The sequence below is a fragment of the Cibotium barometz genome, chromosome 58, assembly GCF_041138505.1.
Source record: "Cibotium barometz isolate CiBa-2024 chromosome 58, ASM4113850v1, whole genome shotgun sequence".
Lineage (NCBI taxonomy): Eukaryota > Viridiplantae > Streptophyta > Polypodiopsida > Cyatheales > Cibotiaceae > Cibotium > Cibotium barometz.
The window spans coordinates 13,131,466-13,149,692 of NC_141103.1; the positions used below are offsets into that span (position 1 = coordinate 13,131,466).

At 37.7% G+C, this 18,227-nt stretch overlaps 1 protein-coding gene across 2 annotated transcripts in view; it reads right to left on the reverse strand.

Annotated features, from left to right (window-relative positions):
• Positions 1–17,870: 17,870 nt before the first annotated feature.
• The window catches only part of LOC147605919 (uncharacterized), a 59,787-nt gene continuing 59,430 nt past the window's right edge, over positions 17,871–18,227 (reverse strand). Inside the window, exons 7-8 of one of the 2 annotated variants that reach the window (XR_015265021.1) lie at positions 18,160–18,227; positions 17,872–18,069 (exon numbers count right to left, since the gene is read on the reverse strand). The gene's annotated coding sequence lies outside the window, so the exon portion shown is untranslated. The other variant, XR_015265020.1, reaches the window with a different exon arrangement.

Genomic DNA, 18,227 nt, shown 5'->3' on the forward strand with positions numbered 1-18,227 from the left:
ATTAAATGCTTTCACACCCTTATCATGGGCATCATGTGCTACATTAGCATAGGCTTTATCACCATTGGCACAACCATCATCAATCTAACCTTTGTAAGTCGCCAATATGAGCAGGCATGTGTGATGTGTGAGTTCAAGGAAGAGTGCATCTCTCCAAGTATGTGGGTATCTTGCCTCGACTATGAGTCAAAAACAGGAAATAAGTGTAGCCAAATGAAAATGCAAAAATATGTTGAATATGTGTTAAGTGGCAGCAAACATGAAGGCTACAAGAAAAGATACAACGAGGAAGAAAGAGAAGCGACAAAAGTCTGACATAAAAAATTCATCTCACTACCCATTTCTTAAACAAAAATTTGTTGTAAAAAATCCTACTTCCTATAAAAAATGCTTGTAACCAGCCTCTGGGACCAATGACGTACCCAAGATGAAATTCATCACTCACGTAGAGATAAATTAGCATTAACACTAGTTTGGTAGTGTGAGATCCCACTGCCTTCTCTGCGCACCGAAATTTCCGGTTGGTAGCAGCGGAAGTAGCTTCCTCTTGCGCGGGGCAAGGTTTCCCACTCGGGGCTTTGCCCTCGAATGTCCGGGCACGAGACTAATCTGGTGGTCATTCCGAAACCGAAACCGGGAAAATTTTCCTTGCCCGAAAAACAGGGACGATTCCACCTTTTTGAATTTCTTAACGAATTTTCTTACAGGGTCAAGAGATTAAACTAGCCTTCATCTGATCAACCAGATAGAAGGAAACTATTACAGACTTAACTTGAACAAATCAACACTTTTTTCCTAATTGAATCAGGCATAGCCGTTGATCTATTCATTTGAGAAGTCTCAGGCTTTTATTTAACTACTCGAGTTCTAAGTGTATTCCTATTAATCAATTCTATTATTTAAACTCTACTTATTCCAGCCCATGGGTTAGCCACCGCCCAACCACTGGATTTGATAGAACCAGACAAGTACTCACCCACCCATAATTGAATGCCTTTCTTAAATTTTGTTTTAGAATACAGATATGCACACACTCCTCCTCAAACTTTAATTTATAAAACAATCCATTGACAAACAATTATTGGTTATAGATGTCATAACTCAAAATTTCCATCCAATCCTTGTTTCTCAACAAAAACAGTATCACTCTGTTCTCTCTGTTGAGACCAGACGAGATCCAGTAACAGATTACAATAAACATTGGTCCATCATACAATATCTTCCTTGACATACGCATGGGTATCCTCGGCACCGCAAGCCCGTGCATCGCCTGGTCAGAACCCTCCAGGATCCTCCTTAGGTGTCTTGGCACTTCACTCAGGGACCGCTTTGTCGGCCCTCATCCATCGTACCGGAAGCGCATCATTTTAACCGTACCGAGGCTGGTCAAGACTTGGGCAGGCTTTGCCGCGTGTGAGCTATCCTTTGAACACTCCTCGTTAGCTGTTGCAAACGAACTTTCCTTAGAAAAACACATATATCAAATGCTCCCTCCAGCATTTTGGCGTGAGACAGTCCTTTAAGAAAACATGGTTTCTATGCAAGTTTTCAGTTTTGATTTTCTTTTGAATACAATGAGTATATCTTAAATCCGTGTCCCCAAAACCTCTTGATCATAGGTTTAAATTCCAAAACAGAATTCCTCGAATTCTGTAACCTTGATCCTCAGATCAATTCAAAGGGTCTCAACTTAGTTTCAGATTTAGTGGGAGGTTTGAGTGAATTTTCTTGAACTGGTCACATCGTCTTTTCTTGAAACTCACGAAAGAGTTTGGTCTTGGTCATAGTCTGATTCACGTTTCGAGTCTGATAAGGTTCTTCCTGAACTATCTTTCTCAAAAAGGGGGTGATATTTCAATTACTATTTTAGTGAATTTCATTCATTGAAATATTCACTTAACTGATTTCTAAACTAATCACAAATTTTGATGAGGAATAAATTAATCATTTATCGAAAATTCTGACCTTGATAGATTTTTTGAATTTTCTCATTACAATCTGAGTGAATATAAATGATAGAAATTTCTCTCTTAGAGTATTTACTTATTTATTTATCAAATACTCGTAGAAATTAAACATAGAATTAAAGAGAACTCTAATTTTGATACAAAAATTCATTATGCATCTATTTATGCATAAAATCAATTTAATAAGAATAACACTTTTAAAATAAAAAATATTTTTTGTTATGCATCCTTCTATGCATAGAAATTGAATTTAATGAAAATAACACTTTCATAATAAAAAAATTTTATTATGCATCTTTTTATGCATAGAATTTAAATCCAATGAAAATAACACTTTTATAATAAAAGAATATCCAATATGCATCTTTCTATGCATAGAAATTGAATCTAATAAAAATAACACTTTTATAATAAAAGAAAATCCTTTTATGCATCTATTTATACATAAAATAGGAATAACACTTTTAAAATAAAAAGAATTTCTTTTAGAATGCACAAACGGTGGGGATTATTCTTTTTGAATAACATAAAGATAAAACTTATTTCCACAAAATTTAAGAAAATTTTGCTATAACCTCCTTTGTATGGCTAACCATTTCTCACTTTTTACATACTAAATTTACTTTAAAATTTATCCCAAGATGAAATAAAGCACTCTAATCTAATCAAATTTTCACTTCTAAAGAGTAATCAATAGGAAAAGTTTAACTCAATTTATTTATTACTCATTTTAGGATAAAGAAAGGCTGAAACTATTAATGAAGAGAAGGGGGAAGCCTTTTCATCAAGGCTTAACGTCCATATTCACATTAAAAGCAAAGAATGAAAAAACCATAGATTAGAATTAAAAAAAGTTAGAATTATTAACTTACATGGAGTTTTGTGAGATTTCCTTTGGCTTAAGAGATTGAGGGTTCTACTCTTGTTTGGATCAAGAGTGGCCACCAATTCTTTGTAGAGGAATCAATCAAAAACAAGTGAATTATCAAGTGAATTCAATGTTTTTGGCTTTGGGGAGGAGTAGAGTAACAGTGTATAAACACTATTAAGCTTTTACAAAGGGGGAGGCTTCCATTTATAGGAAAAAGTGAGCCTCAAACCAAGCAAACTGATTCTAGAATTTTTCAAATCAATTTGGTTAATTTTTGACCATTTTTGGGTTAGTTTAGTTGGAACTAGACTTGAATTAGGAGAGAGAAGAGATGAAATATCTCATTTTTTTTTATATTTAAAATGGAAGGCAATGATGAGAAAAAAGGCGCCCTCCACTCTTCATCTTATGTGAGTATTTACTCATTTTTTTGGGGGGGGGAGGAGGAGGGTTTTCTTTATTTCTTCAATTTATCTCCTCCCTACATTTGGATTAATCTGATTGGCCCCTCAGAACCTTAATCTAAAATTTTCAGAAAATCTAGACCCTTAGGCTCATGTCTTTTTAGCAGATTATAATTTATTTCTAATGCACCTTAGGAAATTCTTTTTAAACTTCTATTTCGGGAGAATTTATTTTAATAAGAAAGGATATTTTTCCATCCAAAGATATCTAAAAACTGAGTTACCTCTCTCTAGAATATTTTCTCTCTCTAAGCTAAAACAGGTAGAAACAAGATCTTTTATTATCCTGAAAAGGGGATTGATTTACAGGGAAAGATACTGGACATCTTAAGAGGCTGGAGAGGAATCTTACATTCTCTCCCACTTGAAAAACACGAGATGTCCTTATCTCGCAAACTGGGGATAATCCCGCATCAATTCAGCTTTTTTCTCCTGGGTGGCGTCTTCAAAAGGATAGAACTTCCATTTGACTAAGAATTCTCTCAGAATTCTGTTCCTGAGGACCTTCTCTCGAACATCAAGGATTTCTTCAGGTTGGAGTTCCATCAGCCCTTGGGTTGAAGAAGTTAAGAGTTCATTCATGAAGCTTGTCGAAAAATGCAATCCAGAATCTTGACGTGAACTTTGGATCTTGGTCACTTACTATTCCCCTCAGTAGGCCATGCAATCTGAAGATTTCCTTGAGGAACAATCTGGCCACATCCACTGCAGTGTAGATTTCTTTACTGGAATCAGATGGGTAACTTTGGTTAGTCTAACAACTACCACAAAGATGGAGTTGTAACCTGATTGCACTGAAGGTAGTCCAGTAATAAAATCCATACTGATACATTCCCACTTCATTTGAGGGATGTCTAATGGATGTAACTTCCCAGGCATTTTTACACTTTCTGCTTTGACTTTCTGACAATTCAGGCATTGACTCCTACCATATAGACACAAGGAGTAATTCCCGACAGATGTGGCTTGAGATTCAGAAGAGGTTTGGTGATGTTTCTTTCATTAAGATTACCAAGTTGAAGGTGGATCTTGAGAACATTTCCATCAGTGAATCTAACAATATCACTAATAAGATTGGAGACTTTACTTGCATCAATCCACAACTTGAAGAATATGGAAGTGCAATCAACGACCTAATCCACAATTTTCTTGGTAAATTGCCTCCCTCTTTTGATTCCTTCAAAGATCATATTTACTTTTGCTAGCCTCTTCCATCTTTTGAAGAAGTTGTGAGTTATTTGCATGACAAGTGTTTGATGAGAGGCAAAGGAAAGTCAAAATATACTTTTGTTGACCAAGATAAGGGCAAAAACAAAGGAGGATGAGGCGATAACAACAACAACAACAATAACAACAAAGTTACCAAAGGAAAGGGCAAGAAGGATACTACATAGGCTAAAGGTAACAAAACCTTGGAGTGTTTTTATGTGGAAGATTTGGCCATACAGAGTAATGGTGCTTTGCTCAACACATGATCGTTCTTGAGTAACCAAAGTCAAATACAAAGCCAAAGATAACTCTCAGGATTCCAACAAGGATTATAATAAGAACAAAGGTAAGAAAAAGGTGAAGGATGAGGGCAATGCCAAAGTTGCATATATGGAAGTTTACATATTCTCCCCCTACCTCTCCACAGGATACTTTTCTCATGATCAGAAATATAACTTCTTCCAGACATGATCACAGATATAACTTCTTCCAGAGAGGTTAGTGACACACCAATAGAGGTTGAGTGGGTCAATGACATCGGTATTTCTGCCATATGACCAAACATTCATATATTTTGCAGGATTACTAGCCGCTCTCCTCTTTGGTTGGCATTGGAGATGACTCTTCCTTATCGATTCTTGGTATTAGTAATGTTTTTCTTGGTTCCTTTTCTACTCTCCATGAAGTTCTACATGTGCCTCGGCTTTTAAACAACTTGTTTTTAGTTCACATGGCTTCTCCGAAAGGGACTTGGAGTTTATTTTGATGATGAGGAGGTTGAGGTCATTGGCAGAAAGACACTGTCAGCTATGGCCAATGGAGTTCATGATGGAGTCCTCTACAAAATCACAAATTTCTCCTCATAGATTCCCTCATTCAGCTCTCATATCCTTCAAATATTCTCTCCTTCTCATGCCTTAGCCTCTGTTGATGAGACTTCTTTGTGGCATTCACACTTTGGTCATGTACCTGTTTCTGCTTTGTAAAACATTTCTTCCCAGCAGTTGGTTCGTGGTTTACCTAAGCTCCCTCAACTACCACATATATGCTCCTCTTGCATGTTGGGAAAAACATCACAGAGATGCTTTTCCAAAAGGAGGCTACACATTGGGCTACATGAAAGCTTGATCTTGTACATGAAGACTTGGCTGGACCTATGGAGGTTGAGTCCCTTGGAGGGGCTAAGTATTTCATGCTTTTGATGGATGATTTTAATTGGAAAGTGTGGGTATGCTTTTTGGCTTGGAAGTTTGATGCTTTTGCCAGTTTTAGGACTTGGATAGCCATGGCTGAGAATTAGTCTCACTCTATAGTTTCATTCTTGTGGACTAACAACAAATGTGGTGAGTTTGTTCCCTAGGATGAGTTTCTTGCATCAAAAGGTATTCAATGGGGCAGACAATAGTTCCTTATACTCCTTAGTAGAATGGAGTAGTTAAGAGGAAAAATAGGACCGTGAAAGAGATGACAGGATCTTTATTGCGTCATTCTGGTCTTCCCCCTATGTTTTAGGGAGAATCTATGGCTACTTCTATTTATCTCATAAACCGCTCGAGGAGGCATTTTTTGCATGTAAGCCATATGTATCACATCTTTGTGTCTTTGGTTGTGTTGCTTTTGTTCATGTCCCTGATAAGAAGCAGACTACACTTGCCCCTAAGTCAAAGAGGATGATTTTCATATTGTATAGCTCAAGATCCAAAGGATACTAGTTTTCGGATCCAAATGTGGAGGATATATCTCGAGATGCTTGGGTTGATGAGACACTATTTGGACTTGATTCTTCTTCCATGACCTCTTTTGAGCTGAGTTTGGACCCATTTCCAGTCGATTTTGGTTTTCTCATTCACCACAGTGAGCTTCTACACCCGTTAGTGACTCTGGTGCCTTTAGCACCAATTCTGTCCGTTGTACCCTTTGTTTTAGCCCCAGTATCTGCTATGTCCATCCCCTTACATAGAGCTGGATTGCCTCCTACATCATCTCCATCAGTATGTGTAGCCTCTCCATTATCTTCTCCACATTTGGCTGCTACATCTCCACATTATTTGGACTTGATTCTTCTTCCATGACCTCTTTTGAGCAGATTTTGGACCCATTTCCAGTCGATTTTGGTTTTCTCATTCACCACAGTGAGCTTCTACACTCGTTAGTGACTCTGGTGCCTTTAGCACCAATTCTGCCCGTTGTACCCTTTGTTTTAGCCCCAGTATCTGCTATGTCCATCCCCTTACATAGAGCTGGATTGCCTCTCCTACATCATCTCCATCAGTATCTATAGCCTCTCCATTATCTTCTCCACATTTGGCTGCTTCTTCTCCATCCACTACTATCATAGATGCATCCATTTCTGTAGCAATACCTTATTCTTCTTTTAGATTTGAGAGTAGTTCTTGTCCACCCCAGTGTGTCCAACAATTATTACAGGACTCTGGCCTTTTGATAGTAGCCAGTTGCATTCTCATGCATCTACTTCATCTTCGAAACCTCAGAGATCTTCTCGGCTTGTTTCTTCTAGCCATACCGTGAATCATGCTCTTATACGTACTCTATATGGTATTGATGAGATTGAGTCTCGAGAGGAGGTCCTTGCTTTGCTATAGTGCTAACAAGCTATGTAAGTCGAGATGTATTTTATTGAGTGGAACAAAACTTGGGAGTTAGTTCCATGCCCATGACATCGGAAGGTCATTGGTGTCAAATGGATTTTGAAATTCAAGTTTCATTCTGATGGTACTTTGGATAAGTACAAAGCTCACTTTGTTACTCATGGTTATACTCAGAAAGCTGGTGAGGACTTTGATGAGACGTTTGCACCTACAACCAAGTATACCACCATATGGATTATTTTAGTCTTGGCTGCTCATTTTGGATGACCTGTCTTTCAGATGGATGTTCATCTACTTTTCTGAATGGAGATTTAAAGGAGGAGGTATATGTTGTGAAACCTGTAGGATTTGTGAGTTAGGGACACATAGATCATGTTTATTTATTGCAAAAGGCTCTATATGGTCTCTCAAACAGGCACCTGTGCTTGGTACCAAAAGATTGATGCCTTCTTGATTTCCCTTGGCTTTGAGAGAGGTTATCCAGATTCAAACCTTTATATCTTTCTCTATGATGGTGATATTTGTATCATTTTGCTATATTAGAATAGAAATCTAAGTGCAAACACACGTGAGATTTTGGAGAATGCCACTATGTACATGAAGATAGTGGGCAACTTGATCTACATGATGATCACTAGGCTAGACATGAACTACATGCCACTATGTATAAAAAGATAGTGGGAAGCTTGATCTACATGACAATCATCACCAGGCCAGACATGAACTACATAGTTAGGTTAGAGAGTCACTTTATGCAAGTTTATCCAAATCCACTTTTGGATAGTGTAAAGGCACACACTATGCTATGTGAGTTCTACAATGGATTATGGCCTCTTCTATGAGGCTGGTATACAATTACATGTGTATGGATACACTGATGTAGATTGGGCTCGTATGGATACACTATGCAAATTGGGCTCGTAGCATATTGGGGACAAAAGATCTACTATTGGATATGCACAAATATTACCCGAAAAACAAATTGGGACAACAATGCCATTGGGACACTGAACCAATTTGGTTTGCCCACTCTTTTTATTTTTGCAAGAAACTATTATCTTCACCCACTCCCGTTCATCCTCTATTAGCTTCTGTAGAGCAAAGTATTTGGATTTGCAAGACCAAAATGTTGCATAAGAAAAACTGGTTGAGGTGCATTTGGAATGGTTGGTAGGGCTAGTGGTTGCTTTGGCACTTGGAGCAAGGATTATGGTGCCTTAATCCAGTCTACTGGGTTTCCTTGTTTGGTACCAACAATGGGTTGTATTGTGGCAGTTTGTACACATACCCCTTGATAAAGGGTTTGATAAATAGGACATCAATGCTCCAAGGCAAGGTCCCTTAGCATGTTTCAAATGTCAAGGCCCTCATCACAAAGTGGCTGATTACCCATAATGAAAGCCATCCTAGAAGCTATAGCTAACCCACAGCAACTAGTTTATTATCCTTTAATCCAATAACTCTAAATTCTACAAAGTGTAGTATTGATTAGTGACTACCCTTTTAGTGACTACCTTGTTCTAGATTTCACAAAACCAAATAACATGGAATTATTCTCTGTGTACAAGAACAAGCTAGAGTTCTTGTTCAATGTAGTTGGAATTATTCTTTGTGTAAAAGCTAGAATTCTTGTCCAATGTAGTTGGAATTATTCTCTATGTACAAGTTAGAGTTCTTGTCTAATGTAGTTAGACAAGAATTATTCTTTGTGTACAAGTTAGATTTCTTGTCTAATGTAGTTAGATTAGCATTTGAGGAGCTTATGAGCATCTTACACCTATGCTCATCATCACCATAATAGCTTACATGTTTCTCTATAGCATGAGTTGCATCAACTTTAGTAAGCTCTAGCCAACCACAATAGTCACATTAGATGATTGTAGAACACAGGGAGAAGAGAGACGCATAGTGCAACAAAATAGCTTATAGTGGAAGGATCGACATCAACATTGAGTATATGGTGGCCCCACCACTATATACTTGTTGAGATTTGAGGTGACATGAGAGCTAAACAGAATGTGATGAGAGTTGAGAATTATCCCACATTGATGTACATCACCAAGAGTGTACTTTTCATGAAGGTAATAAAATGTGTAGATCTCAAAAAATCCACAACATTACCTCAACTTGCACAAAGGAAACAACATCACCAACAAAGGTACCAACCTCTACATTGTAAAGTCTAGCAAAAATGAGTGCCTACATACCTACTCATTTCTCAAGGGTATTATGATGGTAACTCCACCATATGGGTGCCCAAAGCCATCAAAGAAAGAGTAGCCTTGCCACGCACTTTTGTGTTAATTTCCCCTATGGATGTGTTTTTGGGAGCACCCAAAACGGACCATAACATCTACCTAGACCAGTGCCATAGACTCAGCCTAGCCCCATCCAATCCCATGGGTCTCCCCTTCCACTCGACCACCACCATTTGTGGAGAGCATATGGAGCCGATGTGCACTAAAACACCCATAATAGAAATTGACATTTAACTCACGACCACTTAATAGAGTTCACACATGCACTCCTATGAGAACAATTCTTTTCATAAAAACATTATATCATATAAATATTTCACATAACATCCATAAGTTCCACATATCAAATCACATACCACAAAGTAACATATCACTGACACATCATCATCACATATCTCCTTACACCACCATGATTGTGATCCTTAATAAGATGGCACACATTGCCAAGCCTAATCATTCTTGGATCTCAAGGGCACTATCGTGCATGGAGGAGCCCCATATATGTCTCACATCTACCATAGTTACCAAATCCCACTATCAAAGAAGCCACTTCTTCACCAAGTCAATTGCCAATCCCAAAGCTCGTATACTCTAATATTTAGTATCATGTGCCACATATGTCTAGTACCGGAATACATACTTAGTCACTATCCACTCTACCCCACAATAAATATGGAGCTACTTTTCTTAACCATCAAACCAATTGTGCCAAGATCCTATCCACGTTCTTCCAAGAGGGGTCAAGGTCTTGGACGACCAACTTCATGTGATGCACCCCATGGATGACATCCACACAACAATCCATAAACATGTGTGGTGTCTTCATAAGCTTTCACAAACAAATAACACATATACATCATATGAATATAATGTCCAAATAGTAAAACTTGATTTCAAGCAATAAGAGATATCACATCTCTCTAGTCCGATACTCTAAGTCGAATTCCTCCAACCATATATATATCCTAGTAAGGTATTCTTAAGACGTTCCTTTTTCTAACTTCTTGTCAATACTCTGAGTAAGTCGAATTCCTTCAGCCACATATATATCCTAGTGAGATCTTCTTAAGACGTTCCTTTCTGATTTCTTGGGATTATATCCAAACTCCCTTAGCATATTATAAATCTTTAACCACTAGTGAATTAAATTTGTACACACTAGTGAGCATAAGATAATTACTCTCTTTAAACTAATGTCTTTAATTAAGATAATTTTCCTCTTTAAACTAATGTCTTTAATTAAGATAATTTTCCTCTTTAAACTAATGTCTTTAATTAAGATAATTTTCCTCTTTAAACTAATGTCTTTAATTAATTAAGATTTAACTATATATAATTTAATTAATTATCTTTCAAGAGTTCATCCAAATCTCCTCTAGCCATGTTTTCATTTTAAATCTATACATCAAGGGTATCATCATTTGTTTTAATGTGGTATACAAAGGGTATACATATTTTTAAATTAAACTAAGGATGTACAATCAATTTAGGACCTTAATATACTACATTCTTGGGAACAATGCAATAAATGAGGGTCTAATTTATCATAAGCTTTCATTCCCGTAGAAATAACAAGCAATTTACAAAAGAAATGAGGGTCTAATTTTTCATAAGCTTAAATTCCCATAGAAATAACTAGCAAATTACAAAAGAAATGAGAAAATTTTGCATAAAAGGGTTGCATTACCTTGTTAATTGAATTACATAGGTGATGTGGAGCCCAATGTAGATGAGATAAAGGCCTCCTCCCTCTAAGAAGCCCATGAGTTATTCTAAAGATCCCAAGGAGCAACACAAGTCCTAATCACACTACTTTTGATGTCAAATGAGTACTCTATGCCTAGGTTATGCACTTATGTACACCAAAAGCTAGTACTGCAGTGAATTCTATGCAAAAAAGTACCCTTCCTTGCAAAAGAAAAATTTGTGTATTTAAAGTGAGCTAGGGGGTATACTTAAAAATGATGATTGGGCACTACCAATATACTCACATGACTAATATATGTAGCCCACCAAAAATCTATGCAACTAGACCTTAATATTCATACAACCAATCTTTTTTCATGCAATTAACTATCCTCACATGCATCGTGACCTCTCTTAAACAAAATTGGAGTTTTCTATTAGTTTCAAAGCTTATCCCATTATTGTGTATTTAATTTGCACCCAAAAATTAAACCTTAGGCTTTACACCTTACCCATTCAACCTTAGTCCGAATGATATGCACTCTCATTTACAAGTGCCAAGGCTATTGTTTTCACACCTAAGCACATGCTTTATTTTTATTTCCATGGAGATTTTATTAAATTAAATTTTCATGGATTAACTCATTTATTTATTTCACAATGTTTTCTAATAGCATTTTTTCTCTCTCTAAACCTAATATGTGATGGGGGGATGTAGATGTCTTAATATGTGCTTGGGTGGTGCACACGTGCGCATGGGAAGGCCCCAATAAATTTATGCACATTCTAGCTTGGCCAAATAAATTAAATTATTTATCAAAATTTATTTTTCTTAGACTCCAAAGTTTTTCTCATTTAAATGCACACCTTCTCTCTTTAGTTCTATATTCTCTCACTAGAATGTGTACCATAGAAAGAGGAGACTACAAAAAGATGAAGCATACAAAAAGTTCCAAAAAGATGAAGCATAGTTAAGTTCTATACTCTCTCACTAGAATGTGTACCATACGAAGAGGGAACGGACAAAAATATGAAGCATGTGAAAATTTCTAAGTTAATTTATTACATATGAAGAAGAATCTTACAAAAGGATGAAGCACAAGAAACATTCTAAGGGTTACCATTTGTGACCTAGTGGGCATCACCACCACCATGAACATGATACTGCTTGAGTTCATCATGGGAAAAGAGTATAAATCCCCAGCCTAATCCCTTACCTCCATCACTCAAGTGCAAGATATACCTAAAAAGATCCCCCTCACATTATTCGATAAGTTATAGCAAGGACAACTAGAAAGCTAGGTCAATCTCCTCATGCAATGTTGAGATAATCATGCCCAAAAAGTCAGCTATGCTGACGAAGGTCTTGTGACATGCCATTGTGACAAAGACCTTACACCACCAGTGTCAAGGTTGAGAAAGTAGATTTCGGATGACTTGCTTCTATTTAACAAGCCAATATTTGGGACTTCACAAACAAAGAGAGAAGGCCAAGAAGGATGGTTCTAGCACTTTTGCCTCTGAAGAGAATGTGCCTTAATATAGCCCACCATTCATTAAGAGCTTCTAATAGTTCAATACCCACTCCCTCTCAAGAAGAATAAAAATAAGAGGCCCTTGCTCAAGAATAGCATCCTCCATCTCCACCGTCAATACAACAAGCAAAATTACACATGCAGCTCCGCCAGTGTAGAAACAATCGCAACCTATCCAAGGGCATCACCTAGAGAGTCCAAATTTACATTCTTGCCTCTACCTCAATGGCCCATACCTCTCAAAAGCCCTCCCTAAGATGCTACTTAAGAGAGGCTCTCCCTGAGATTACTTATTAAGAGAGTCTCTCATCTTTGTCTTTCACAGACCCCCTTTATTTCCAACCATCTTTTTATCAATACTAGGTTGATCACCCAAATTCTTGGAGGTGATGATGGTTGGCCCTTATGAGCCATGTTGTAGATATGTCCAAGAATTTCGTGAGTCTCTAGCACCAAGAATTAAAGGATAAAGGCCATTGGGAGAGAAAGCTCAATTGTTGCTACTAAGCAAAGTTTGATGCCCAAAATAAAATAAGATCAAGATGAATGTAGGAAGCTTCAAGAGGAGGACATTAGAGTCCAAAAAAAGAAGAAGAATCTTGTAAACAAGCTAGTGGCCACTAGAGTAGCCTGGGAGGTAGAGAAAGACAAGGCCATACAACTTGAAGTATAAGTTTTGGCCAACAAATTTGCCAAGCAGAATGACAAAATGATGAGGATGATTGAAGAAGCCTTCACCACCTTGAATCCATTTAAGAAACTTCATGATGAAGACCATATGAAATGGAAAAACAAAGAGGCGGCCTACAAGGCTGACCCCTAGTGAATTGAAAAGACTTGCTAGTAGAAGCTCCACAAGGAGAGCAAAGAATTTAAAGATAGAGTAACACAATCTTGACGAGGACAAGAACCAAAAATTAGACATGCTCCTGATTGTGGTGGCCAACTTGGACTCATTGAGCCATTATATCCCATTCATCATTGGCCCTAGACCTCTCGCACAAAAACCTTGTCCTTTATCTTCTTTAATTCAACATTTTCGTCTTTGACTCGTCCAACATGCCCCTTTCCAAGCCATCACCACCAATTTTGATACCACCACCCACCCAACCCTCACCACCCTCTTTTTTTTTAGACAAAGCCCTCCCCTTCATCAACCACTCCCTTTTGTATTGTCTTCCATCCCATCCTCTTATCATGCACCTCCCCTTCATTGATCATTTCCTTTTATATTGCCTTCCATCCCACACTTATCATGAACCTCCCCTTCTCATCAACCACTCCCTTTTGTATTTCCTTTCATTTCACCCTTTTATCATGAGCCTCCTTAGCTAGTGTTTTTTTATTCCATTGACCTTTTTGTCAAGGAGGAGACCTTTTTAGAGCTCAATTCTCCATCCCCTATTTGTATTGTGTACAAGCACTTGGAGCGCATCAAGAGGACTGATAACGCCACCATTGAAGACATCCACATGGAGTACCTCAAAAGAGCCCACCGATGAAGAAGCCAAGGAAGCCAAAACCTTCATTGCATCTTTTCATCTGCTCACTCTTTTGCTCTTTGCAACCAACCGACATTTGTTATTGAAATCCTCAGCCCTCAGGAGAGAGGCCGAGACAATTGGCAAAGATAACAATCAGGATCAAGTTCAAAGGATTGCTTTTATTATGGTAAACCAAGTCACTTTGCAGCAGAATAACGCAAGAAGCAGTGACATAAAAAGTGGCAGATTGCAACAAAACAATTATGCATCTTCAAGCAAACTGGGGCTGAAGATGGATGTGAGAAGTTTTTTGTTATACAACACATGTTGAATTTAGTGAGACTACATATGTATCTAAAACTGCTGATGATATATGATATATGGATTTGGGAGCCTCTACCCACATGACTAGTCATGGTGAATGGTTTAGAGACGTCAAAATTTTGAAAAAACAAAGTTATGTAGAGACATGGGATGACATGGCTCATCCTATTACTCACATTGGGAATGTGCCATTGGCTATGCAAGATGGCAAGATGTACTTGGTCGATGTACTTCATGTGCCTATTAACATAACAAAGAATTTGGTTTCTATTCGACAGATGGTTGAGCAGGGTGCATAGCTTAAAGTTTCATGCTTGAAACTTTAGGCCGTAACAAAGTTCCTTCCTTGGAACTTTGTTTATATCCTAAAGGCTCAATCTCAGCAAGCTTAAATGTGTAATGGTCCCTTCTAGATTACAATGCTTGCGTAGTGTCCTTTTAAAATAAGGATGCATGGTTCAAATGATATATCTATCATGTCTTCAAATGCGACTACAAGATCCACAACAATACACTTATGCCAAACCTAACATAAAATGTTGGATGACAAACGCAATAGCAAAGAAATTTGCACCTCTCCCAAAGCTAGAAGACTCTAAGAATTGGATGCACATCCTAGCTATCATAGACATACTTCCAAAACACACGGGTATAAGGTTCGCTACGGCTAACGGGTAGGAGATCACATCCCTCCACATGCTTAACGTCGTGTGTGTGCCCGATGTTACAAGCCATAAACTTGTGAGCGTTAAAGAGGAAAGACCATTACAAGAAAACCACTCCTGCAAACCCCATAAATCAAATGGATTCACAGGAAAGGAGGTTTACATCTTCCCGATAGAATCGGAAGAACATTGACTGAGATATGTGAAAGCTATTAACGCACATTCCTACTTCTGCCAAGTTTCGCAAAAGGAGCTCGACAAGTTCCCCATTCCAGTTAACAACATGATCACAAAGAAAGAAGAGTCATTTGATTCCCAATCCTAACCTTAAAAGCTTTGCTGCTCTACATGCAAAGCACGAAACAAAAAATTAGCACTAGCCGAGCAAGAAGCCAAAAAGATAATGGAGAAGGAAAGCGCTAAAGCTGAGGAGACTAAACAAGTCTCCAAACACTTCAGGGCCTACAAGGTAGGAGACTATTTTGTACAATAGGAAAAGACCCAAAGAACCCATGATGGGAAGCCAAGAACATCTTATGATGATCCGGCCACGATCAAGGAAATCAATCTGACATGCCCAGGGGAACATCCAAAACCCATCTATATAGGGGAAGACCACTTTGCAAAAGACGAGAAAAATCTTATCGCCCTCCTCACAGAATTCCAAGATTGCTTTACCTGGAAGTATACGGATATGAAAGGTGTACCTCCTAAAGTGGTCAAACACACCATCCCCATGGTGGTCGTGGGAGCAAGGCCAGTGAAGCAAAGAGCATACCCTATAAACCCCAGATACTCCAAGATGGTCCAAGAAGAAATTGATTGGCTCATAACTGTCGGATTCATTTACGAGATAGAGCACACTGAATGGATCTCACCTATAGTGATAGTGCCCAAAAAGAATGGAAAAGTGAGAGTGTGGACCTCAAAAAGGTCAATGTCGCCACGATACGAGACCACAAACCCCGTCCACCGCCACTGTTCTTGGTGTTGATGGAAAACTTAACGGAACTAATTATCCTCTCTAGAAGTTTAAGCTCTCAAGGTTATCTTATTCTCCTATGAGCTTTGGGACACCGTTATTGGTGTTGATGTTCACCCCCCCACCAATGAGTGGTAACCCTATACCACCTACTACTAACCTTGGCCTAGATTGGAAGGGATACAAATGTTGTCCATCAACCTTGTCCTTGCTTGGAGATGAAGGGATGCAAATACTCTCTTTGCCATTATCACTGGCATGGAAGATAACATGCCTAACACAAAAAAGATGTAGGATAGTCTATTTCCAACCATAGAATAATTTATCACTAACATGGAAGATACCATGTCTAATGCAACAAAGATATAGGATAATCTATTTCCAACCATTGAATAATGTATCAATTTATCGAATTGTGGAGAAACCTTTAATGTAAATACTTTAATTTGACATAAGTCTAGAATAACCCTTAAATTAAATTATGAGTGAAAGGAAGTAATTAAAAGCATTGATTTTTTTTATGAATTTAGGGTTGGCCCTAGGCCTAGAGAGAAAATAACTGCTAGAATTGGTATGTAAAATTCTTACAGATAATAAAGAGAAAATAGCATTCTGATGGAGAAAAATATCTTAGTTCAATTAAAAATTGCTAGAATTGGTATATAAAATTCTTTCTAAGAATTAGTCCAAGTTCAACCAAAGAATTCTAGAGAGAGAACTTTAGAATGAGAATTCTAGAGAGAAGAGAAAACCCTAGAGAGAGAAAGAGAAGTGATCTTCTATGCAAGTAGGATTAAGATCAAGATTAAGTCAAAACCCTAGAATTGACTCTAAAAAATTCAAGTTGAATAAAAAACAATGGTTAGATTGGATCAATCTCTGCCAAGGAAAGTATACTTTTAGAGAACAAATGTTTTGATTAACCCTTAAATCAAGAAATTGAAAATACCTTAATCAAGTGTAAGATTATATATCTCAGAAGCAAAGTCTTATGTATCCCAAAATAAGCCAAATTCAATGACTTTTAATGGTGAATAAGAAAAAGAATCAAAGTTAAGGACATGAAAAGTAGGGATTGATGTGTGTAATTAGAGAATAAATCTTTCAGATTTGTGAACATCAATATTATCATCGATTTTTGCATTCCTGCTAAGTATCATTTCCACAATCTACACTTTGTAATTTTCATATACTTTGCAAGTTTCCATCATCATCTACTTACAGCCATTCCGATTGCATTCAGTTTGAGCTAGTCTTAGACATTGGCTCTTTACTCTTCCCCATGTTCCTCTTCCTCGCCCTAATAGAGAAGATTTGGAGCTTGTTGTTAGTCTCTGCTATTAGACACTTTGTTTCTATGGCTGAAAATGCTTCTGCATGTAAAGTTGGCACCCTTCGTACATATCGAGGAAGGAGTACATGTCAAAGGAGTTTCATGTATATATGTTTGAAAGAGGCATAAAACATCAATGCACAGTGCCTTATATACCTCACCAAAATGGTGTGGCTAAGAGGAAGAACAGATTTTTCATGGAGATGGCATGTTGCATGGTTAAAGACCAAGATTCGCCTCATGCTTTTTAGTTAAAGACAGTTGTGTGTGCCACTTGTGCTAAACAGATGCCCCACCAAGGCCTTGCAAGCAATTATTCCTTATGAAGCTTGAAATGGCAAGAAACCCCCTACGGCTCATTTACATGTTTTTGGTTGTCTTACTTATGTTCTTGTGCATGAGCAGCAACGCAATAAACTAAATGATAAAGACTGTAAAATATATTTTTGTAAGATACAGCTCAAAAAACAAAGGATATAGACTTGCTACAAATCGGATTTTGGTGAGTAGTGATGTTAGTCTTTGTTGAAAACTCAATTTAGCCCATGATGTTATGTAAAAAAATAGCAAAATATATGCTCACAAAACATCTTTGAGACACTCCTGCCTTTGTACAATGTCGAGCAGCCATATGTAGAGCAAATGAATGCTCAAAAATGTACTCCAAATCAACCCATACTAGCTGAAAATCAACTCGAATTTCAATCCATAGATCAACCTATTTACGAAGCAATCATGGATGATGGAATGGATGAGTAAAGAGCAACCATACAAGCGTCCAAGAGTATGCCGAAATGGTTGGCACACACATAGCGGGACAGCAATTAGCTACTCTTTTAC